Here is a 25,117-nt window from a genome sequence, read left to right as displayed (position 1 = left end):
GTGTGGGTGTTAATTAAACTGTCATACCTTTCTGTTATTTAAATGTAGATATTTCATTTCATTATTAAAATTTATGCATTATTGTAGTATTGTTTTTATTATTACCTGTATTATTAATGTTACAGTATTGTAGTTTTTTATATATAATTTCCTATATTTATCAGCTTGCTAGCCATTCGGCAGTTGGTATGTATTTTTTTACTTTGTTATAATCTTCATTGTCTTGTGTTAGCTCCTTCTCCACTCAAACCGTCCTCTGTGTAACGCGGCACAGTTCAGCCATCAGCCAGGCAGTCAACCAGCTGACCGCAAGGTGTGAAGGTGTGTGTGCAGGTATGCGTGTGCCATCACGTCACGTCACTTGGGGAAAGGGCGCACTAGCCAGGTGGGTGGCAACTGGCGAATTGACAAGCTTTTCATCCCAACCTTTGCCATCTAGGAAATTTGTGTGACTTGTCCTTCACAAATAATGAGTAACCCTCGTAGAGGGGAATTTATTTTATTAGTATAATTTTTATTTATGTTTAGGTATAGTAGAGAACTGAGCATTGGCTGGTTACATATTTTCAGGGGGCACCTTGTCATTGTTGGCCCATTTTGGATTGTCTTCCCTAGTTAGTCCAGGATCATGAGGGTTTGCTCTACAGTATATACACCATAGTGTTATTATCAGCATGAGTTTATGATGGGTTTTGCTGCAGTTGTCTGAGTATTACATTGTGTAGTCTGATGTTATTAACACACTCTTGTTCCTCACACAGATTTCTTCTTGTGATAATCCCAGGATGTCTTCCACTACTAAGCCCCCAAGATGCTCATTTGGTTTATGAAGAGAGAATGTGTATGCTTGACCTGCATTCCTGCCATTGTTCCAGTCTTGAGAAAATACTTGTAAGAGAGGGAAGAAGAATATTATAGCCATGGACTTGAAGACATATTTACTGGAGATGGTGTGGACGATGACCTCACTGTTAGATGGCGCTTCTCACTAGGAGCAGCGGGTGTGGGCCTGCCATAGATGATGTGGTGTTACTGAAGTGTACAGTGCCTTGACTGGCCTATTTTTCCAGCATGGTAAGTTAATGATAACATTTTACAAAGGGTATAACAATAGCAGTGAAATGTTGTAACAAGTTAATCAATGTAGGAACTTTGTTACACTTGAAGCTTAAATGTACTGTATGGGGAAATTTTATTGAATAAAACAGTAATTTTTTTATATGTACAGAAAATGTCTGTTCAATTATAATGGTTATGTTCTCAGGTCTGGAGGATGTTGATGTTTGAAGGTGTGACGGAATCCTCGATAATGGCTTGTGGGAGAGATGCGAGTAAACTGTGATGGTATGTAGGAGTAAATTATAAGCTGGATTGAGCAAATTTATTGATACTGTACTGTACTGTATGATCATTGTTCACAGTGGTCGGATGGTAGTGAAGGAAACACGACTAAGAGATGGAGCTTTATTCCTGACGTTTCCTCGGTAGACTTTTTCAAAGGAATGAATACACGATATGGTTTACTGACAGTTATACTGTACAGAAGTTTGTACCATGGTGGTGGGCAGGGCTAGGTCACGTGTTCCCGTTGGTCATTTGGTGTCACTGTTGTCTGTTTTTTCCGCCAATCATGTGCCGCCAACTGGGCTGCAGTGTGTGACCAGGTCACCCAGCCTGCTTTGGTGTTGATATTTTAATGCAGCATGATATAAGTTGCTTCCAGGGCTTCTCTGGTCTTTATGTTCTTGCCCTTGTGTAAGATATGGGCACCTTCCCTTCTGGGCAGATGTCCTGCAGTATGTATGGGATTGACGTTGGCGCTGGCTGTCCTGTGGTGTGTGACGTACACTGGGTGTTCTCGACTGTAGTCATCAACAAGTCTCTCCATATTATGTCTTGTTGCAGGGGCAGCAGGGTATACTGTACAAAAGGCTGTTGGTGTTTGTGTGGTCTCTCCGCTATTTTTTACTGTCTCCGATCTTGGTTCCTGCTGCAATGGATGTCTTGAAGGTGGAATGTTGCAGGTTGTGTATAAATATCAGTAACCCATATTGTATACTCATTCCTTTGAAAAAGTCGAACAACAAAACTTAGGAATAAATCTCCATCTCTTAGTTGTGTTTCCTTCATTTCCAAGTGTACTGTGCATAATACTCTACTTGTACACTGTAGTTAGTGTTGAAATCAACCCCTTGCCTCTGTTAGTTTGGGCTGTGATTGTGGCTTTAATTTACTCTGATGATGATGACACAGTGGTTCCTGGGTGACTAATTTGTGGAGTAACTGTATTATTGATGATGACTTGTGACTTTATTCCCAGGATAATTAACAGTTTTCTTTAGATTTGTTTGTCTTAATATATTTTGTGTTGCTTTTTTAAAGAATTTTTATACATGTCTTGGTATTTCAATGCAAGTGTCCAAACTGATGCTGCATCCCACAGTGAGGAGAGTTGTGACAAGATAAGCAGCCCACAGTGTGAGGGCGCTTGTTTTTCCATCATCTACACCACCCTCATCTTACTTGCTTCTCTTATCTTAGTTCTTACTGTTACTCGGTTCTGTCACCTATTCTTTTGGTCGCATGGACCTTCTTTTGGTTTATATTCAAAATGATCATCAAATTGTAAGAATTCCAGCAATGTAAATTATATTCTGGCCGGGTAATTTGTATGAATTTTATGAGCTAAAACATATATCTTCCTTAAATAAACAAAGAAATATTTGAAAATGCGCTCGGAAATCCATGCCGGAAAACTGAAGGTTCCGGTTTATCGGTTGCCGGATTTTTGATGGTCAACCTGTAGTTTGGTGCAGTAATCTGATCTGATGCTCCACTTGACTAACTCCACACTGCGTCCTTTCCCTAAAATTACCGGATGCCGTGTTCTCTGCTGCTTCCAAAACATCCATTCCCTTCACTGGAACTTATCACATCCAACCCTGGGATATGAACCCTCGGCCTCAGTGGTGAGAGGCTAATTCACAACCACTGTGCCACCAACACCACTAATGACACACAATGAATGGGGGTTTAAGTTAGGTAAGAGATACAACTAATTCCAAAGTCAATATAATTTCACATCATAGTTTACAATAATTCCACTTCAAGGTGTTGGAATTATTAACAAAAGAACATAATGACGATACTCTATTACCCAATTAAGTCATTACACACTATTAATTAATTTCTATCCTTCATAAATCTTTGTCTCAATGTTAAAGCGTTGATATAAATGTTGAATGTTATTATTAAACACCTGTATGACTCGCATATGGACAACTTATTTCCACTGATGATAACCACACTATTGCTACCTGAGGAGGGGTTAGGTCAGCATTTGGCTCGCTACCTGGTGATTGAGTTAGTTTAGGGTAGCATCAGGGTCGTTAATCTAAAGGTGAAATAAGCTGGGGGTCTAATGTTAACCCTTATACAGTATTAACATTTAATTGAGCAAAATAATTTCCTTTAAGAAAATCGTTGAGAAAATGTGCACTACAAGAACTGATAATGTATCAGTCATTGAAGATTAAGCATTCCAGTTTATTTCACCTTACGATTAACCACTCTACCTAACCCCCCAGGTAGTGTTATGGTGTTTAATCGTGGTGAAATAATCTGGGGGCACTAATCTATAGGTCATGTAATTTATCTTACCAACCAGAGTGAACTGTCATGAGGATGTGCGAGTCAGCCTCTGTGTGCAGTATATCCCGGTCTTGATTTACTATGCCAGAATAAAGTTAGATTATCATGCGATTTAATTAAGGAAGGATTTACAATACTTTTACCCAGAGGAATAAGATATTGGGTCACCTGATGATTATGTACCCTAGTTTATGACACGCACTGTTCAAATGACCCCTGACGCTAACCCCTCCAGGTAGTGTTAAGGTGTTTAATCATCGGGTGATCCAAGATGATAACAAATTTGAATAATTAATTTAACTAGTGACTGAAAATCCACTTTAATAATATCTCTAAGTCTAAGATATCTCAACAGGTAACGAGTCAAGTGGGCTAAAGCTACTGAGTCCCAGCCCAACCCAATGAGTGAGGCCCAATACTAATGGGTGCGAGTTCTTTATCCCTTAATTCTAATTGGCCCATATGCTAAAGGTTGGGTTAGGTTAGGTTTGGGAACTACTTGACATGTAACCAACTTAAGTACTGAGAACCTTTCAGCTTGTATCATGGTAATTTAAAAATAAATTGGATCACCTGTAGTTTAGCCCCCAGCATAATTTACCAGATGATTAAACACTCTAATGCTACCTCAAGGGGTTAGGTGAGGTGAGACGAGGTTAGGCGAGGTGAGGTTAGGTGAGACGAGATTAGGTGAGGTGAGGTTAGCATTAGGGTGTGGATTAATCTACAGGTGACCCAATGAATCAATAGTTTGTACTACTGTACCTTACACACATAACCACTACAGATATAAAAGCCACAGCATAAAAAATAATTTGCCTCTTACATTGAAGATAAAACTACAAGTTATTCTAAAAAAAAATTCCGCTTCTTATCCAACAAATACCACATCCAGCGATCACCACAGGAGGGGTGTCATGGAGCCAGATGACACAGGTACCCTCACAGTCATTCCTTAGTAATACAAACATGGCAACTGACACCAGGTGGACAGTATATAAGAAATCCTAATCATTTTTCACCAAGATGCTAAACCAACAAGAGTGGTGGGTGAATAATCAGAGAATGGGTAATCCGTCCTCCTGTGTGACCGCTGCATATCTGTTAATACAAATACATATAGTAAAACTCGCCAAAATGCCACTATGCATAACACTTGTAAGCAATTAACAAATCAGTTATCAAAATGCTACCGTTCACTGTATGATAAAAATATTTATGTAACGATGCAAACATTTTCTCAGCCTATGGTATATCAAACAGACTCACGTTCTTAATATTAAGGCAAAATTTAAATAAAAAATCGTACAAAGCAGACTTCTGTTTACCCTGACTTATCACCTACCGTAACTTCCTTAACTGAGCCGTCCGCTCACTGTGGACCGAGTACTGTATCTATTTACACCTATTCAGCCGAACTCTCCGCGACCACTTAGAACGTCAAAATCACGTTCATCCTAATGCTCAAGCTCTCGGTATCCACTCGGACAGCACACATAGCTGAGTCTCTTGTAGGTTCAGTTAGTTTAGATCAAGCAGTGTTGGGACTTGGGTAAAGTAAGGTAATATTTGATCTGGTGAAGCAAGACTAGACAAGCATCTTCCTTATCTCTTATACTGAAATATATATCAAAGGCATTATGATCCCAGCTCAATTCTTTGGTACTACCTAGTAAAATATATCCACACCTTACCAGCTCCTCTTACTGAGAATTATACCTATCTGGTCTATAAAACTCTTCCTTTTCCTCTTCTATCACAAAATTCTCCCTTCTATCATCAATTATATTCTACTATAATCCATTTCATTCATTCTCAACTTCAACTCTGTTTAGCTTATTAACTCTTGGCTCTGCTTACCTTCAGCCTTTCAAAACGAACTTTCTACCCTTGTATGCAAATCTTTCTCTCTTACTCTAATTCGTAAATCTGTTTATTATTTTGCGAGGACTGTTTTACCTTCGTCCATGTGGTGTTCTACTGTTAAAGCCCGATCCTTGAGTCACTATATATACTTCCACAGTTCCTCCTGTACAGTACACATCTTCACAACAACTTCTGCACAAACTGACACTGTTCCTGAGCCTTCACTAGATGTTCACCGAGACCCAAGAGGATTTGCACAAGCTTGGATTGAGGGGATCTGTGCTTTACCAAATCAAATTTAACAATAACATAACCTAACCTAACACTAACTTAACCTAAACTAACACTAACCTAATGCTAATTTAACCTAGATAAATTAACTAATACAGCAGCTCTTTTCAATTACGTAAATAAATACAAATATGTTAATTGATTACCTAAAGCAAAGTTGATAATATTTCTATTGTCAGATACACAAAGAATTCATTCTAGGAATAATTCTAACTGGCCCGGACATCACTTAAACTGGTCAGTGTGGCTGGTAGCTGGTTTAAAACCCTACTGTTCATCTTCCCGTCTAGATCTCTGATGCAGCGAGGTCATTTTTAAAACAAGTCTCAGTCATACACCAAGAAATTTCCTTCACTCAAGAAATTTTACCACTACCAATAAAGACAAGAATACAAGTAAAATACACAAACATTATAAAGGTGTGTAGCCTGACATTACCTCACTGTGCTGTAGTGTGTGGTTAACGCTGGGGGTCTTACATTACCACACACAATCAACAGTGCCACAATTTACAAGGCAAGACAACACACTCTTAAAAGACTCACTGCATCTTGCCTCGACTGTCAAAAGGAAGAGTTTATATCAGAAGACAAATTAATTTATGATATCAATTAGTTTATCACATACTTAAAGGAATGGTACAGCTCAACAAGGTACTGTATATATATTCTCACTGCACAACAGGTATTTTGGTTCACATGAAGATTAGTCACCCAGATTATTTCACCTGATGATTAAACACATTAATATTATCTGGGGGTAGACTGGGAAATATTATGTCAAATTATGTTAAGTTGAATTAGGTTTCATTACTGGTATGTTACGTTAGGTTAGCATTACGGTGATTTATCTTCCAGTGAAATAATCTGGGAGCTAATCTTAATTTGATTTGGCATCTTAAACATAACATCTCATGACACAAATACATCAATTACCAGCAACATTCTAAGGTCTTGTGTTATCATAGTCTACCAACCAATAAACAGACTCCTCTCCCATGTGGCGTGGATCAAGGGGCCCCACAATCCCCCAACAACGAGACGAAATGAGAAGGAAAGTGATGGGAAATGATTCATAGTATGTACCACAAAGGAATAAGACCCACATAACTGGGGTGTCTAATATTCAGGTGATCCAAACATTCTTATCAAGTTTAATCCTAGCTGAATTTAAAACACTATATCAAGCTTACAGGAATTGGGCGAGGAAGGACAAACCCCCCCTCCCCACACACACACACACACATGTACACGGTGTCCATTAGTTCACACACAAATGTATGGCAGCCAATTGGAAGGAAAGACATATTCCAACTTGGTGAGAGAGAGACACATAAGTAGACGGGCAGATATAAACAAATAAAGACTCGCAGAATATCTCTTACGTCACTTATATTTTCTTCTGAATATTACGGACGTCATTATCCACCTCACATATATTCCAGTACCTGAATAGTTATTATTTACCTTACCAGTGATTCATAAAGTACTGTACATTCTGAGTATCTCATATACAGATTAGGTTTAGGATATGTGAAGTTGAGGTTAGATAAGGTTAGGACAGGATAGGATAGGATAGGTTAGGTTAGTATCAGGGTATAATCAATGGTAATCCTGTACTGTTAACTGGGGTTGCTAATCTTCACATGAGCCATTCACTTTATCTTCAAAACCTGCCACAAGGTGATGATTGGTAACAAATTTTTGTACAGACGGACACGACTAACACAGTCCTACATGACCCTAAACAGTCTATTGGTGGGGTATTATAATTCTTGCAGTGTCACTCAGGAACACCATTTCTATTTCATTATGCAGTTTTGTCCAATACCCAGAATACACCACCTCAATTTTTGTCCAGTACCCACAACACATCATCTCAATTTTGTCCAGTCCAATACAGTACCAAGAACAGATCATCCCAATTTCATGAACAACAACTTCTCAAAAAAAAAAAATTTCTATCAGACATATATCAATATTGGAAAGCTTTAACACTGAGGATCTTCCATAAAAAATACTAACAGGGACGATATTAAACACCAAACAAGCTTGACGGACAGCTTAAAAAATCGTACTCCCTGGTTCCAGCTTTCCTCAATTACTCATATACAAATAATCTTTCTCTCAAAACATATTTTATGTAAAGCTTATGAAAAGTTGTGACACATATCAGATTATTCTGTTTGGAAATTAGAGACAATAATTCTGCAAAGGGATTAATTGAACTCAGCTTAATTGTTTGAAAATTAGATACAATAAGCTTAATTCTGCATGGGGATTAAGTGAACTCAGCTTAATTGTTTGAAAAGTAGATACAGTAAGCTTAATTTTCTTGAATTTTATATGAACTTAGCTTGATTATTTAAAAATAAGACAATACACTTCATTCTCTTAAGAAAATACTGTACATACCATACAATAAATTTAAAAAACTCAGCTCAAGTAATAGACCGTTGACAACCTTTACAGACACAACCAATATCCTCGACACACCCCACTTCAGGTTCCAATAAACAAAAGCATTAAGTATTGGAACCTCCTTACATGCTATCCAATATACCAAAGAACGCATCTGTGTACATCGCCGATTGATCACATCTTTTACCTTATACATATATGAAAAGTTCTGGGAGAGTCGACGGTTTTAAATTAGAATGAACCAAAATAAACTTGGGGAAAACTCTGACAATACATAATGGGTTTTATAGAGCAAATTGCCAAATGGATTACAATCTTATCCGTCACCTAACCATTTAGACTGCGGTCGAGTCCTAATGGTCAGGTCATGTGGGGTCCATTTGACCTGGAATCTACTCTATGTAAAATCAAATATTACACAAAACTCTATATGAACAAAGTCACATATTAATGAAAATAACACATCAGTGAAACAAATCAGGTACACAACGTAATACTTTGAGATTATTACCACAAAAACATCGCGTTCTTCTCCGACATACAACAGTGACCCAAGTCTCAGAAATATTCAATGTTTATTCTTTTCTATAATTGCCAAATTTCCATACACAAAAGAAAAGATGATAATTACAAATGAATATCTTAAATCCTCGGAAGATTAAACCCTCCCTAGCTCATTTCACCTCACGATGAAACAAAATAACACTACCTGCGGGAGATTAAGTTAGGTTTAACTAGGTTTAAGGTGTTTAATGATTAGGTGGAATAACTATGGGTGCTAAACTTCATATGATCCAATACCTTGAACCACCCTATCAACACAAGTTCCTTATGACACCTCTATCCCCCTTACACCTCCTCCCACAATACTCTTCCCTTAACCTACTGTTCCATCTTTCCCTTTACTAAATCTATTTCATCTAACCCAGAGTAAGGTAGTTCTCTGACCACTGCAATAACCTAATGAGCAAAAAAGAATCAAGAACGCCCATCTCAGGTTGTTCATGGAAGCACTGTTAGTAAATTAGGTTGAAGACCTAATCAATTCCAACTTGATGCTTAGTTTTATGACTGGAGCTTAACCCTAAAGCTTCCCCCAAACAGTCATAAGGGGGCATCAACCACGGAGTTCCTTTGGTCACATCGACTATTTTTCGTCGCGGTGTCACATTCTTTATATAATGGTTCACTTTTCTTGTCTCAGGTACAGTCGACGTCCTGCGCGCCTAACTCAAATCACCCTTTTTTTCTCCCACTGTGTCTCCAACACCCAACCACCACACAAGACAAGACCTGCTACACTGACTCAGGCCACACTGACTCAGGCCACACTATCATTTTAATCAACGACAAATGATCCCATGAAACTGACAATAAATATGATGTGATTCTTCTTATACAATATAATCTTTACTCTTGTACTATTATTAGTTTGCTGAAAAACAATACAGGTAAAATGACACAATAAATCAATCATCGTATAAAAATTAACAAAAGATCTTAAAATCATGGTTACGCGTTTTAACCATTCTACGGCTGATGTTTCAATATTTTCTTCAATGGGGACTTTTTCTGGTACGTAAACCATCACGCCGATAACACAATCTTCCACTCGACTGTATTTAAAAACATATGTATCAAAATTAACTCCACCAATTTTTCTCGTGTTGTTCCAGGTGTTTATGAGAAACGGCTTCAACGATCAGGCCGACTTCTTTAGATTCACAATAAAACAGGACTTTGAAGTTTTCCTCAACCCAAATGAATTTTCTTTGTTATGCAAAGTTCAGAAACCTTTTAATTAATGTATCTATAATAAAGTATCAATAAATTAGGGTTTCATTGCTATTAAATGGAAGTGTTTTAACTGTAAGGTGTTCAAGGCATGTAGTTAAGTTTGGGCTTTAAGACCAAATGTACCATACAGTACAGTACTCTGATTCTGGAAGAAAACTTGTCCTATAACTTGTACAGTATTGTACTGAGGCAAGATACATATTCATAACAGCATAAAACACACACACACACACACACACACACACTATCAGACGTACACCCTCAGAGTCTCCATGATGGGTCTACGGCACACTGGGCAGATGTTGTCCCTGGTAATGATGGCTGAGCGGCAAGCGTCACACAGACACAGGTGACGACACGGCAACAAAATGACGCACTTAACTTGGTCTTGGCACACGATACACAGACGACCCTCGCGCTCTTGTTCTAACTCTCTATAGAGTTGGTAAGCTTGGCCATCTACCCTATTGGTGGATTCACGTCCGCCCTTGATCGGTGAAAGACTACATTCTGGCCGAGGGGCAATGTCTCGGCTGTTGAGGCTCGTCACTAAACGCTGACGGGCGAGGGGCGGTCTTGCAAGGCCCGCAGGCATAAGTGGAGCAAGTGGTGGGTTCTGGGGAACTTCAGCTTCATTCAACAATGGCTGGACAGCAGGATCATCCATTTGGTTGAGAACTGGATTAGGCATATTCATCTGCTGAGCAAAGAACTGATCTTGAGGTAGATTGAGGTCGGGCACGTTATCATTATTATCGTTACCGTTCTCATCGTTGGCATCGTCGAGTTCTTCCTCCTCCGTGTCAACATCCACCGGGCGTCTCTCGTGAGCTGCCGCACCACGGCCGCCAGCGAATGAAGCGCTGTCGCATCATAACAAACAATGACGGTATCGGCATGTCCGGGACCAAAATCATGTTTACTACTGCCTCAAGAGGTATGTCATAAAGGAAACTGACAATGGCAGAATAACACAAACTGGTGATATAGTGCAATGACAACCACACATTGTTTACTGCTTGACTACAACTAAGATAAATGTACCAACTGAGATGCACCAGACCCATGAACACGAGGCACACCAAGTTGGGCACGGTCAATTTACTTAACACCACGCACCCAAACATGATGAAGGCGTGTTTGAGAGCAGTGATGAAGTTCCCCAGCTGCACCATCACAGTCATCGCTGCAGAGATGATGGCGCAGTACGAAACCCGGACGAGGTGGCACGAGTAGACGGCAGCAGAAATGATGCCGAAGAAAACGGCACTATCAAAGTTAAAGATCGTCATCACTCCAGTCTGTAGCCCGACACCTACTGCCAGCACGGCACCACCCACGCCCGAGGAAGAGCATGAGGTCAGTCACCAACAATGACAACAGATCAGCAGCCTGGAGGAACATAAAATAATAAAAATACCAATAATAATATTTACCCCATCTGTCTATCTCTCTCCCTATTGACAACTTCATATGGGTAAAACTACCAACTACGTACAAGTATTTGATTTTAAACCTTGGATCACTACTGCCTTGTGGGTGAATTTTAAAGCCTAATATTGAGGCTGTAATATTAATAAAGACTTAAAGATTAGACACCTCAGCATATTTCACCAGAAGACTAACCAACCTAATGCTAACCTACCCTACCCTAACCATCAGGTACCATTAGGGTGGTTAATCTACAAGTCCAATAAGCTGAGGTGCCTAATCTTCATGTACAACTAATGCCATTTATTCACATCCCAAAAATAGTGATTCAGAGTCGTATATAACCTTGTGTGTGAGGAGCAAGAGAAGCTGTACGATGCGAGCGGCTGCTTTAAAGACTGTGCTCATACACTTGGTTGTTGAGACGTACTGCAACCCCGACACCACTCCACACCATACCAAACACCCGTCCCATCTCCTCTGCCACGACGGTCAGTACTTCAGCCATCCTGGAACAGTCAACGCCATTATAATATTGCCAGGTTGATAGAAATATAATACAAATATTATATAAAAATAATAATAATAATTCTTTTATCTGAAGATTCTAATTAACCTTCCAGCTTATTTCACATGATGATTAAATACAATAATGCTACCTGCGAGGGGGTCCACTAATTCCAAATGTACCAAATATAGCCGAATGAAGTCAAATAATGGTCCTAGATGAATAAATCGGACTGCCAATCACTTCGACTAGTATTTGTGTCACAAAAGTCACAACAAATTGAAACTTAATTTAATCTGAGTTATGATCGAGTGCATGTACCTAACCTAACCTAACCTAACCCGACTAGTATTTGGTGTCAACGAGTCACAAAAATTGTAAACTTAATTTAATCTGAGTTAATAGATCAAGTGCATGAACCTAACCTAATCTAATCTAACCTAACCTAACACAACACAACTCAGATTAAATTAAGTTTACCAATTTTTTTACTTTATGACACCAAATAATAATCGAGAAGTGATTCACAGCCTGAATTACGCCAGTCGACCATCATTTGACTTCATTGAGGCTACATTGTAATTTCGCCCGCCGGGTACATGCACGCATCTATTAACTCCAGATTAGTGAGTTTTAATTTGTTGTGACTTTCTGACACCAAATACTGTCGAGAAGTGATTAGCAGTCCGATTTATTCATGTAGACCATTATTTGACTTCATTGCGAAGCTACATTTGGGTAATTATTGACCGCCTGAGGGGGTAGGTTGATTAAGTTAGGGTTGGTTAGATTAAGTTCAGTTAGACGAGCATTTGGGTGAAATATGCAGGTGTCTAGTCTTCAGGTGATCTTAAATTTTCCCAATTTTTCATACGTCAATCCTTATCATTGAACCAATCACTTTTAAATATACCTCCCTGTAGTTTGAGAGCTTAGATAAGATTACTAAGTATTTATTCACCCTCAAAATACAGTAAATATGTATGGTACCTTTAATTAGAAACAAACTTCACATAAACAAAACACATTATTAGGAAATCCTAAGTTTTATCAGAAGAAATTTGGCAGAATGTAGCCCAGAGGTCAAGATCATTTCTTAGCTAAACACATATTCCCACCTGTCATCAACAGTGTGTAACAGAGCCATACCTGTTAACAACATGTACCAGAGAACCAAGTACCTGACAGGTTAATAAGCTGACTAGTGGCGGAAAGGCAACAGTAATGTATAATGTATCTGTAGATGAACCTTAATCACCTGAGACCTGCGTGACCTGTATCATACTTTACAAGTCAGTTTATTTAATGGATAATTTAATTACCTGTATAAGGCCGTCTGGATCCCACAGATGTGTACCGGTAGCTCATGAACACCGATTAAACCTTCCTCTTTAACGTGGTGCACAACAGGTGATGATCATTACACTTTCTCTTGAGGTTTATAATGGAATGAACTTATAACAGTGTATGTTGTACTCACGTAAGGAACACCAGGGAGGCAGTAGTAGTGTGAGAGTCGTGGCTCCCTTTAATGTCTCTTCCTCCACACTCACTTTACTTGTCATTGACTTCACTTCAGACGTCCCTCCGTTTCTCCACTACAATATGGGCGTCCTAACACCTGGTTTTATCGATCACAGTTGTCCTCTAAACCGTAAAAGAACAAGAAATATTATATGGTGTAAGTTAAGTGAGGTTGAGCGTGTTGTCAGACCAGCTCACTAATGCCACCCAAGGCTCAGTACACACCCTCACTAACCTCTCCTAACTTAACATTGTAATAATAAAAACATACCATAATAGACAATAATTACTACATGGAATTGATTTAAGATCATATAATCTGAAAAATCAACATTAATTTAGTGTTAAAGTTATAAATACAGTTTACACCAGCCATATGGTGAACTAACAGAGACTTTAACATTCAAAACAAGTTCAGTGTTTTTCATAGTACAAACAACAACGTTATTTATGGTCAAATTATCCCATATATCACATAATTACAAGTATCTAGGCATATTTCTACATTTAAGAATCATAAAGATTATTAGTATAATAATTTATCGTTGAGAGGTATGCAATAATAGTGAATTTTATTAACCGTTAATAATTTTCTTTCCAGTACAGGCAACGATATGATAGTGGATGTAGTCTGGTACCTTATGCCTCTACATGCAGGCAACAGGTTGTATAATTACTGTATTTTAATTATTTTACCTAAATCTCGTTCCCTACTGGTCACCTTGTTAGCCAGCGGTATACCTGTCCATGGATGAAGACATAAGTATCAGTTAATTAATCTCAATTAAAAAACTTAACAGCCTTATTATTAACATTTATCCATAAGTATTTTCCTATTTTCCCAACTTCCTAAATTCCTGTATTTTCTTTCATTCTTAGACAAATCCTCGCTGACGTGACCACCAGGCTTCAGATGGTTCAGGCTTCATGACTCTGAAACATGACTCGTTTCGGTTACGGGTTCTGGTATGATGTTACATTCACGTTTCTATGAAAAATATATATATATATTATTCTACTTCATGGTAATGAGTCTTTAAATTTACTCTATTTATGAAACAAAAACTTTTAAACATACAGTAATTAATTCATTGACAGTCGGTAACTATCCTGGGCAACAAGTAGACAAACCTAATATGGTCAATTTTCTTAATATACTATACACCATAGTATTATTAAAATATTTCTGGATATAATTTGCCCCACCATCACGTCTTTTCGAATTTAACTAAATATCAAGATGGTTGAGAGTGTTGAGGAAGGAGTCGCCGGCTGAAGCCCTCGTGAAGATAATCTCGCTTCAGTCCAGTGTCCGCCGCGTCAGTCACCAACCACCCTTCAGTCACCAACCACCCTTCACCGTAAGTAGTCCTTCCTACCTCCTCCGCCTCTAACAACCCAGAAATTAGTAAATATTCAAAATAAAGACGCCTGCCACAATAACCATCGATATATAATAAATGCAAAATCTCGAGTGTTTTGAATTTGGTAGTGAGAAAGACATCAAGTGGACGCCATTTAATGATGGCTTCTTGTGTCTGGTCGAATTGGCCTATTATTGACGTTATTGCCTGGGAATTTCAACGTTACAGCCACTTGTGAATTTTAATCGGAACAATCTTTTATTCTTGGTTTTAGATTAAGATGTTTTGACTGACTGACTGATTGACTGACATGTTTTTCTGTAATCCTTTATAATCATTCATATTACAGGTTTCCTTATTGTTTTGTCCCATTGTTGTATGCTAATGTCACCACTTACCACTGATTGGGTGGTTAATCTGTTATCTTGCTATAAACTTACCCAGTGGAAAGGTAGAATGTTTACACTGGATAACAACCTTCAAGCCCTGGCCAGGACTTGAACCCCTGCTACATATCACTCGCAGTCTTAAGGTTTTGTTTCATTCAGGTTTTGTAACAAATTGCAAGAATGAAAACTAACCAATGTACGTTTTGTGTTAATGTTGCAGGTAAAATGTGTATTATTGTTTATGAATTGCAAGTACAGGTATTATTTACAGGAATATTTTTATACAAACTTTCTTCATTTCCAGTTGAATGAATTAACTGGTGCTTGGTGCAATGGTCTCAGGTGTTCTAGGTTATAAATTACTTAACATTTCTCTAATTATTACACCTTAGGTATTGTTTTGCAGGATTCAAATGTTTATAATGTATCCATCCAGTTTTTCCCCCACAGATATACAGTACTGACAAACCCTGAATATATTATGGCTTGTACTGTAGTATACGCAGCCATAACTATACTGTACAACTGTCAACGAACTGAAAATTGCTCCATCCATAATATCCAGCGCTATAACAAATGAACACGGTATAATGTCTCGTTCTATCCGCTAATATCATGTAGTATGAACAAACTATATCCGCTTATCTCCAGCTGTATGAACAAACTGAAAATTGTTCCATACGTGTCTACTCAACATCATGAACAAACTGTGTAATTGCCACGTGAGTCCCCTCGTCACCGCCCATAGGGATTAATAAGCGTCCATTCACCTTCGTTAATGTAGTTTTTCGAATGTATATCTATAAATGGACTAATACAGTACTGTAATTTAGTTGTAGATCAGTAGTGAGCATGTACTGTATGTAGATGTATTTCAGGAATTAGCATATACTGTAGTTTGCATGTACTGTATGTAGATGTATTTCAGGAATTAGCATATACTGTAGTTTGCATGTACTGTATGTAGATGTATTTCAGGAATTAGCATATACTGTAGTTTGCATGTACTGTATGTAGATGTATTTCAGGAATTAGCATATACTGTAGTTAGCATGTACTGTATGTAGATGTATTTCAGGAATTAACATATACTGTAGTTAGCATGTACTGTATGTAGATGTATTTCAGGAATTAGCATATACTGTAGTTTCTCAGGAAGAGTAAACATCTGTATGTATCACCTGTTGTGTGTGGTTGATTGGAGTGGAAACATTATGATGGATAGTATCGTCTGGTTGTGTTATTGAATTGGGCTGAAATGTATAATGTACTATACTGTGTTGTGTGTTTGAGTACGTAGTTTACTGTGTGGTGTGTTTGAGTACGTAGTTTACTGTGTGGTGTGGTCGAGTACGTAGTTTACTGTGTGGTGTATTTGAGTACGTAGTTTACTGTGTGGTGTGTTTGAGTACGTAGTTTACTGTGTGGTGTGTTTGAGTACGTAGTTTACTGTGTGGTGTGTTTGAGTACGTAGTTTACTGTGTTGTGTGTTTGAGTGAATGAATTAAGCTGAAATGTGTTGTGTGGTTGAGTGAAGTGAGTGGTAATGTTTGGGTGTGTAAATGTATGAATGAACGTATAATGTTTAATATTATCTGAAGTGATATAAAGTTATTCATTTCTTAACCTAATATGAAATATGTGGAATATAAAAATTAATCAAAAGAAATTCCTAATTGGTTGACCATATCTATATTTATGAGGCAAACTTTTCTTACAGGAAAGATGACCCTGTGAATAAAGCCCCGATTGAGATGCTAATCGTCCTATAAGAATGCCGGAGACACGCAATGAAGTCTACAAGTGCTGAAGAGTCTCTGGTGAAAGGCATTCCCGTTAATCATGGGTTATGAGCTTCGCCGTTGACGTCTTCCCGGTACGATTTAATTTTTTTATGTTAACGCTGCCTTTGGGTTATGTGACGGTATTACACCTTGGCTCACCTATTTGACTAAACACGCTTGTCAACTTGACTTAAATTTCCTTTACAGATAATAATATTCTGAATTAGGTGAAATAAGGTGGGGTGACTAAACATGTGGTCCTTAACTCGTCTCTACAAAGGTTGTGCCTTTTAGCTTCATGTTCTCTGAAAGTGGGATCTAATTTGTGGAGAAAACATTTCTATGTTGTGGGTTTGATCTATCATAAGGAACTTTGATCCATTTACTTGGATCTCTTACATAAAGTCGAGTAGTCAGTTAAACGGATGACTTGGAAGTCTAGGTCATTTTTGGATGCCAGTGTGTTTTACCACTAGTTTATTACAGGGGATGATGGCAGAAGAGGAGCAGAGGACCTTCCCAGTTCAAGATGCTACTGCGGAGTTGCAGGCTTGTTGGGAAGCAGAGGTTTTCCTGGAAAACTAAATGGTACCCTGAAACTCCCGAGGTCCGGAAGGCTGCCTTTGAGCTCCACGGCGCTCCTAGACTGCCAAAGTTCCAACGGATGTGTGTAGTTTTCATAACTACTCGGGGTTGCCAAAGGTGCTCCAGGAATTCCGAGAAGATCCCCAGCAAGTTATCGGCTGTTTTTTTCATATTTTTCAGGTAACTTTTTCTCCCTCCAGTCATGCTTATATCTGTGTGTATCTGCCAACCTTTATACTACAGTATTTGGTTTCTGTCCCTTGAATCTTCTTATGTTATTCTTTCATATTTACTAATTTAGAAAACCTGCCACGTCTGGTGGATCATATGGGTAAACACACTTCTCACATTTAACCCAGCTGGGGATTGAACCCAAAAAACAGTGGTGAGAGGCATGCACACTACCAATGCAACACCAACAAATTTGTTAAATGATGTCGTCTTTAGTACTGTAGTTTATTATGGATCTTGGTAGATATTGTACTTCTATGTGAGAAGTGTTATTATACCACAAGTAATACCTTCCTATGATGCCCTTATGAACTGAATACTCTGCCACTGAACTATTATCTTTGTTGCTTCATTATTCAGACCTGGTTTAGACAGATGAGGTGTAAAATAACATTAAACTACATAGAAAATATAATTAAAATCGGATATTGTATCAAGAATTTTAACGCTTATTTTTTTCACAAGGTCGTGCTGGACGTGGGGTCGTGCTGGACGTGGGGTCGTGCTGGACGTGGGGCCGTGCTGGATGCAGAGGAAGTTAGAAGAGTTGGACCCTATATGTAGGGTACCAATATGGCCCTAGATGGCTCTAGATGGCTCTCAGGATGACTGAAGGTTTTGTTCTTTGGTTTTATGTCATCATATCCTTCCATTTTTTTTTTTTTGTACTGTTTGGCAGGTCAGTACAGTCACCTCTCAATTTACATAGATTAATTTGAAGGTTTTTGAAATCTCACTACTGAAGTATTAAATTGATACCTGTTTTTAAAATACTGTAACACAAAGCTTTTTTGAATAGCACGGTTTTGAAAAGAACGCCATTTCACCGGGCAGAGTACCTCGTTGCTTTCTTGCCTTACAAAAAAAAAAGTAGTGTCACCTGAGCCATTGACATCTGGAAAGCTCCCCCATCACCTGCTGTCATCTGACTCCCTTCCCCAGTAACCCTCCACCACCACTAGTTCCCACAGCCATCATTCAACATAAATTTTCACTTAAATTAAAAAATTTTATTACTGTATTATTTGGTCTTTCTATTATTGAATTAATGTATAAAGTATAAAACATATTGATGGAAATAGAGAAACAAAATACTGTACAGTTTTTAGAGGGCGTTTTCCCTCGCCCCTGCCATATCCTTAATTTTTTATGGGATAATTAAGTTTGAAATACGTTTTTGACTTGCACAGCCAATCACAAAACACGTAACTACTGTACTGTATAAATTGAGAGGTGGTTGTAATCAGTTTCGTATGTTATAAAACTATCACTTGTGTAGGAAGGTCTTTGTGTACTGTCGTGAATGAATTGCATACACACAGTATGCCAGGGTCACACACCATTCCTCTTACCCCACGTTACTTGAAACCTTTATACCAGACTCCAGCAGGATAAGCATGTTTATTGTAAATGCTAATAAGGAAACAAATTAAAATCGAGTAGCTGACGTATCATCCTTCTGTTTAATTACTACTGGCTTAAAGTAATCTCTTAACCTCCTCTACTTCTTACAAGATGACGACCTAATGTTCAAGTGTTATTTGTATTATAAACTGAGGAAAATTATATTCAAGCTAATGGTATTTTGCAGGGTCAAGTGATGGAGGCCAAGATGGGATGCTAAAACCCATCTTGGATGCAGAAACTCCACATCAGTGTCTTGAGGACACATGATGGCCTAAGTGGATTAAGCACAGCACCAGGTGTATCAGGTCAGCAGCTGCTTCACTATTTCTCATGATCTATCTTATAAATATACTGTAGATGTCCTTACTTTAGCCATCCTACGCATATAGATAATGAATAACTTACACGATATTATTTCTACAGATGAAAATGTCTACTCTGAAGTTTGCTAGAGAAGACAATCCACAGACGTTGTAGAAGCAGATCTACTGCGGCAAGATGTGGAGGGTCCTGGTGGTGGCGTCAGTCTGTAACAGAGACAGTACATGTGACTAGTACTTGCCAACAGTGCATGACAGAGACGTGACCAAGCGGCTAACGAGCCGATCAGTGGTGAAGAGGATAAAAGAAAAAAATAAGATAAAAATGGACCTAGGAGACCTCCAGGATTACTGAAGGTAGTTTCATGTCGTCTTATCCTTACAGTATTGTTCCTTTAATTTTTCACCACATATTTTTGGTAGGTCAATAAATCAGTTTCGTACGTTATAAAACTATCACTTGTGTAGGAAGGTCTTTGTGTACTGTCGTGAATGAATTGCATACACACAGTAGGCCAGGGTCACACACCATTCCTCTTACCCCACGTTACTTGAAACCTTTATACCAGACTCCAGCAGGATAAGCATGTTTATTGTAAATGCTAATAAGGAAACAAATTAAAATCGAGTAGCTGACGTATCATCCTTCTGTTTAATTACCACTGGCTTAAAGTAATCTCTTAACCTCCTCTACTTCTTACAAGATGACGACCTAATGTTCAAGTGTTATTTGTATTATAAACTGAGGAAAATTATATTCAAGCTAATGGTATTTTGCAGGGTCAAGTGATGGAGGCCAAGATGGGATGCTAAAACCCATGTTGGATGCAGAAGCTCCCCATCAGTGTCTTGAGGACACATGATGGCCTAAGTGGATTAAGCACAGCACCAGGTGTATCAGGTCAGCAGCTGCTTCACTATTTCTCATGATCTATCTTATAAATATACTGTAGATGTCCTTACTTTAGCCATCCTACGCATATAGATAATGAATAACACGATATTATTTCTACAGATGAAATGCTCTATCAGAGTTTTGCTAGAAGACAATCCACAGACGTGTGGTAGATCTACTGCTAGTGGTGAAAGAGATAAAAAAAAAAAAAAAAAAAAAAAAAAAAAAATGCCGACTGGACCACACTGTATCAACTGGCAGTGATGGATGGACGGTTAGCTCCAGTGCTTGGCTGTGAGACTAAAATTAAAAAAATGGATCGATCATCTACCAACTGACAGGTGTGTGCAGTACATTACCATTATCTTTTTTGTCAGGTGTACAGCGACGATATCTTTCCCCACATTATTTTGAGTTTGGTAAAGCCTTAGTGAGGACTTTCAGTAACTGAATTAACCATTGGCATTTATTACAGTATCTGGTCATCTCATCCATTAAGCAGTTGATGAATCATTTGTGTAATACCAGATGTAACAGAACGTAGGTGTTAATGTTATATATTCTTATTCTGGCGGCAGGAACCTCCAGGAGGATCCAACACTGACAAAGATGATGGCTGATGATGATTACTACAATCAACAGCAATTCCAACAAAATAATGGTAAGAATTTAAGGTCCAGTTAATGTGAATCATTGTGATTTATGAGCAACTGTGTGTGTGTGCATGCGGTATGTTGTGTTTGTGTGTGTGTGTGTGTGTGCGGTTTGTTGAGTTTGTGTGTGTGTGCGTGCGGTATGTTGTGTTTGTGTGTGTGCGTGCGGTATGTTGCGTTTGTGTGTGTGTGCGGTATGTTGCATTTGTGTGTGTGTGTGCGTGCAGTGTGTTGCGTTTGTGTGTGCAGTATGTTGTGTTTGTGTGTGGTGTGTTGTGTGTGTGGTGTGTTGCGCGCGCGTATGTGTGTGGTGTGTTGCGCGCGCGTGTGTGTGTGGTGTGTTGCGCGTGTGTGTATGTGGTGTGTTGCGCGTGTGTGTGTGTGTGTGGTGTGTTGTGTGTGTGTGTGGTGTGTTGCATTTGTGTGTGCAGTATGTTGTGTTTGTGTGTTGGTGTGTGTGTGGTGTGTTGCGGATGTGTGTGTGTTGTGTGTGTGGTGTGTTGCGTGGTAATCAACACAGCATTGTGTGTGTATACAAGGCATGGTAGCCAGTGTATAGCACAGTAGTATTGTGTGTATGGTAGCGCTGTGTGTATAGCAACAGTAGTAGTATTGTGTATACAAGTGTATGGTAGTTGTGTATAGTACTGTAGTAGTATTGTGTGTATGGTAGCTGTGTGTATAGTACTGTAGTAGTATTGTGTATACAAGTGTATGGTATTGTGTGTATAGTACTGTAGTAGTAGTAGTATTGTGTGTATGTAGCTGTGTATAGTACTGTAGTAGTATTGTGTATGGTAGCGTGTGTGTATAGTACTGTAGTAGTATTGTGTATGCAATGTATGGTAGTCTGTGTATAGTACTGTAGTAGTATTGTGTGTATGGTAGCTGTGTGTATAGTACTGTAGTAGTATTGTGTATGGTACTGTGTGTAGTACTGTAGGATTGTGTGTATGGTAGCTGTGTGTATAGTACTGTAGTAGTATTGTGTGTATGGTAGCTGTGTGTATAGTACTGTAGTAGTAGTATTGTATGTATGGTAGCTGTGTGTATAGTACTAGTAGTAGTATTGTGCATACAAGTATGGTAGGTGTGTGTAGCACTGTAGGTAGTATTGTATGTATGGTAGCTGTGTATAGTACTGTAGTAGTATTGTGTGTATGGTAGCTGTGTGTATAGTACTGTAGTAGTATTGTGTATGGTAGCTGTGTATAGTACTGTAGTATATTGTGTGTATGGTAGCTGTGTGCATAGTACTGTAGTAGTATGTGTATACAAGGTATGGTAGCTGTGTGTATAGTACTGTAGTAGTATTGATGTATGGTAGCTGTGTGTATAGTACTGTAGTAGTATTGTGTGTATGGTAGCTGTGTGTATAGTAACTGTAGTAGTATGTACCAAGTGTATGGTAGCTGTGTGTATAAATAGTAGTATTATAGGGTATGGTGCAGGAAACTGTAGTAGTAGTATTGTATGTATGGTAGCTGTGTGTATAGTACTGTAGTAGTATTTGTGTGTATGGTAGCTGGTGTATAGTACTGTAGTATATTGTGTATGGTATTGTATAGTACTGTAGTAGTAGTATTGTGTGTATGGTAGCTGTGTATAGTACTGTAGTAGTATTGTATGTATGGTAGCTGTGTGTATAGTACTGTAGTAGTATTGTGTGTATGGTAGCTGTGTGTATAGTACTGTAGTAGTAGTATTGTGTATACAAGTGTATGGTAGCTGTGTGTATAGTACTGTAGTAGTAGTATTGTATGTATGGTAGCTGTGTGTATAGTACTGTAGTAGTATTGTGTGTATACAAGTGTATGGTAGCTGTGTGTATAGTACTGTAGTAGTATTGTGTGTATACAAGTGTATGGTAGCTGTGTATAAATGTATAACTGTATTACCTGTATAGGAGTATATATGTATAACTAGTATAGTATGTTGAAGTATGTGGTGGTATAGCATGTACTGTATATATTGTTATTTAGTCTAGAATACAGTATAACAAGTATGTATTGTAGTGGTAAATGTAGTGAACTAATATTAAGTAGTATTGTGTGTAGTTTCTGTAGATGGTGTACTTGTAGAGTAGTGGGAGTTACTTGGTGAGGATAGGATGTGGGTGGGTGATGGGTACAGGATGGGGTGGATGAGAACTCCGGAGGGTTGTGCTGGTGTGGGACAGATTCCTGCATAAGCAAATTTTATTTATTTATTTATTGTATTTTTACCAGTCACACCGTTTGTTTCTGCCGTGTCAGAACGGTCTTTGTGGTTGGTCTTTTTTTTTTTTACCCAGGCATCGGTCGAGATACCCAGGCACGGTCGAGGCCTTTACCCAGGCATCGGCCGGTCTGTTTACCCCGGCATCGGGTTGGTCTGTTTTTACCCTGGCATCGGTCGAGGCTCTTTACCATGGCATCGGTCGAGGTCTTTTACCATGGCATCGTCACGCCCTTTTTTCCCGCATCGGCTCAGTCTTTCTTTTTCCTGGCATCGGTCGGCCTGTTTTTACCCCATACGGTCGAGGTCTTTTTTTTTACCCCGGCATCGGGTCGAGGTTTTTTTTTTACAATGGCATCGGTCGAGGTATTTTTTCCTGCATCGGCCAGTCTTGTTTTTACTGGCACGGGTCGAGGTCTTTTTACCATGGCATCGTTAAGGTATTTTCTTTTTCCCTGGCATCGGTCGAGGCTTACCATGGCATCGGTCGAGGTATATTTTTCTTTTCCTCGCATCGGTCGAGGTCTACATCTTAGATTTGCTTGAATACATTCTGTTTATACCAATAGCTGGGAGGAGCCTTGTATTCTGGCTGTAGGGCCCCGCCTCCTCTAATTGTCCGGACTGCCTCCGCTGAGAGGGCTCTGACTGACTTAATACAGTACACCCCGGCCCACACATCACAGGTACCTTTGCTGTTGTCCCAGCTTGTCTGTACCTAACACTAATCCAACTCTTGACCAATTCTTTCTCACACGTTTTTTTTTTTCTTCAGGCAATGTACAGTACCACTGAGTAAGTGTTCTAGTGTTGTTTTTTATGTACTTCTCTAAATTATTACCAGTGTTCATCACATTATGTTATCCATGTTACTCATCTTCAGGAACTATCATTATTAACTTTCCTGGAATTATTAACATGTTTTTAATATTAATCATGGCCATTGTCATACCTTTGTGTTTAGAGCTGTGATTTTTTTCTTTGCTTGTGTCTGCCAGCAAAGTCTTAACAGGAACCACCTGGTATTGCTGATCTGTGGCACCCGCCACCTGGTACCACTGATATGTTGCAGTGGCCATTTGGTACCACTGGAGTACTGACCACTTGGTAAGTTTATTTTCATATAAAGTCAAACATGCTCGTTTACATCCACGTTTCCTCTTAAATAGAGCTTCACTGTAAATATTGATCCATTAATGTGTGGGTTGATGAAACTTGCTGTTATGTAAACCTGAAAGAGTCTATTTAATGCATCTCAATATCTGTAATGAGACGTGTGAGTATGTAAACCTTCAGGTAATGTGGAGTAATCTTTTGTCAACAGATTACTGGAGGATGTTGGTGCACATTTGTGTACTTGAGGCAGGACCTAAGATCTTCTCAAAGCTGCTTACTTGAAGGGTTCGTGCTGAACCTCCTGCACCACATACTTGTCGTATGCTTCCCGACGTCTGTTACCCACCTTCCTGCCTACCACTCCTATTACCTTACCCTACTACCCAACTACCTGCCTGTGAGGTGAGCAGCTGTGTTCATCAAACTACTTGGCTGGACACTATCTGGTCAAGTTCCCATCATTCATAATGTTTAATATCTTGTGTTGTGTACAGTACCTGCCTTATGTTTACAATAAATTTGTTTGTTAATTTATGTTTAAATTATCCTGTTTATACATTAGCACCTTCATTATATAGTAGTATCATCCTCCACTGTGTGTGTAAGGAGATGTAAAACAATTTTAAGCCCTTTTTTTTTTTTTTTTAGATTTTTGTACAAAAAAAAAT

General features: G+C 38.7%; 4 long non-coding RNA genes across 4 annotated transcripts; 2 read left to right on the top strand and 2 right to left on the bottom strand.

The window, feature by feature from the left end:
• Nucleotides 1–3,059: 3,059 nt before the first annotated feature.
• Nucleotides 3,060–9,463, bottom strand: LOC121856174. Its single transcript, XR_006086913.1, has 2 exons — nt 6,247–9,463; nt 3,060–4,752 (listed from the first exon to the last, which is right to left on the bottom strand). It is a non-coding gene; the product is annotated as an uncharacterized LOC121856174 (long non-coding RNA).
• A 1,675-nt stretch (nt 9,464–11,138) lies between these two features.
• LOC121856172 lies at nt 11,139–13,686 on the bottom strand. Its single transcript, XR_006086912.1, has 3 exons — nt 13,445–13,686; nt 11,802–11,965; nt 11,139–11,417 (listed from the first exon to the last, which is right to left on the bottom strand). It is a non-coding gene; the product is annotated as an uncharacterized LOC121856172 (long non-coding RNA).
• A 3,251-nt stretch (nt 13,687–16,937) lies between these two features.
• Nucleotides 16,938–20,474, top strand: LOC121856234. Its single transcript, XR_006086929.1, has 6 exons — nt 16,938–17,117; nt 17,512–17,790; nt 18,307–18,456; nt 19,433–19,553; nt 19,672–19,925; nt 20,349–20,474. It is a non-coding gene; the product is annotated as an uncharacterized LOC121856234 (long non-coding RNA).
• A 178-nt stretch (nt 20,475–20,652) lies between these two features.
• Nucleotides 20,653–24,787, top strand: LOC121856233. The gene is made up of 3 exons (XR_006086928.1): nt 20,653–20,804; nt 21,042–21,124; nt 24,658–24,787. It is a non-coding gene; the product is annotated as an uncharacterized LOC121856233 (long non-coding RNA).
• Nucleotides 24,788–25,117: the final 330 nt, after the last annotated feature.

Source organism: Homarus americanus, unplaced genomic scaffold (assembly GCF_018991925.1).
Source record: "Homarus americanus isolate GMGI-L3 unplaced genomic scaffold, GMGI_Hamer_2.0 scaffold48016, whole genome shotgun sequence".
Classification (NCBI taxonomy): domain Eukaryota; kingdom Metazoa; phylum Arthropoda; class Malacostraca; order Decapoda; family Nephropidae; genus Homarus; species Homarus americanus.
The sequence above is the reverse complement of the archived record's forward strand: the minus strand, read 5'-3'. Positions and strand labels throughout refer to the sequence as shown.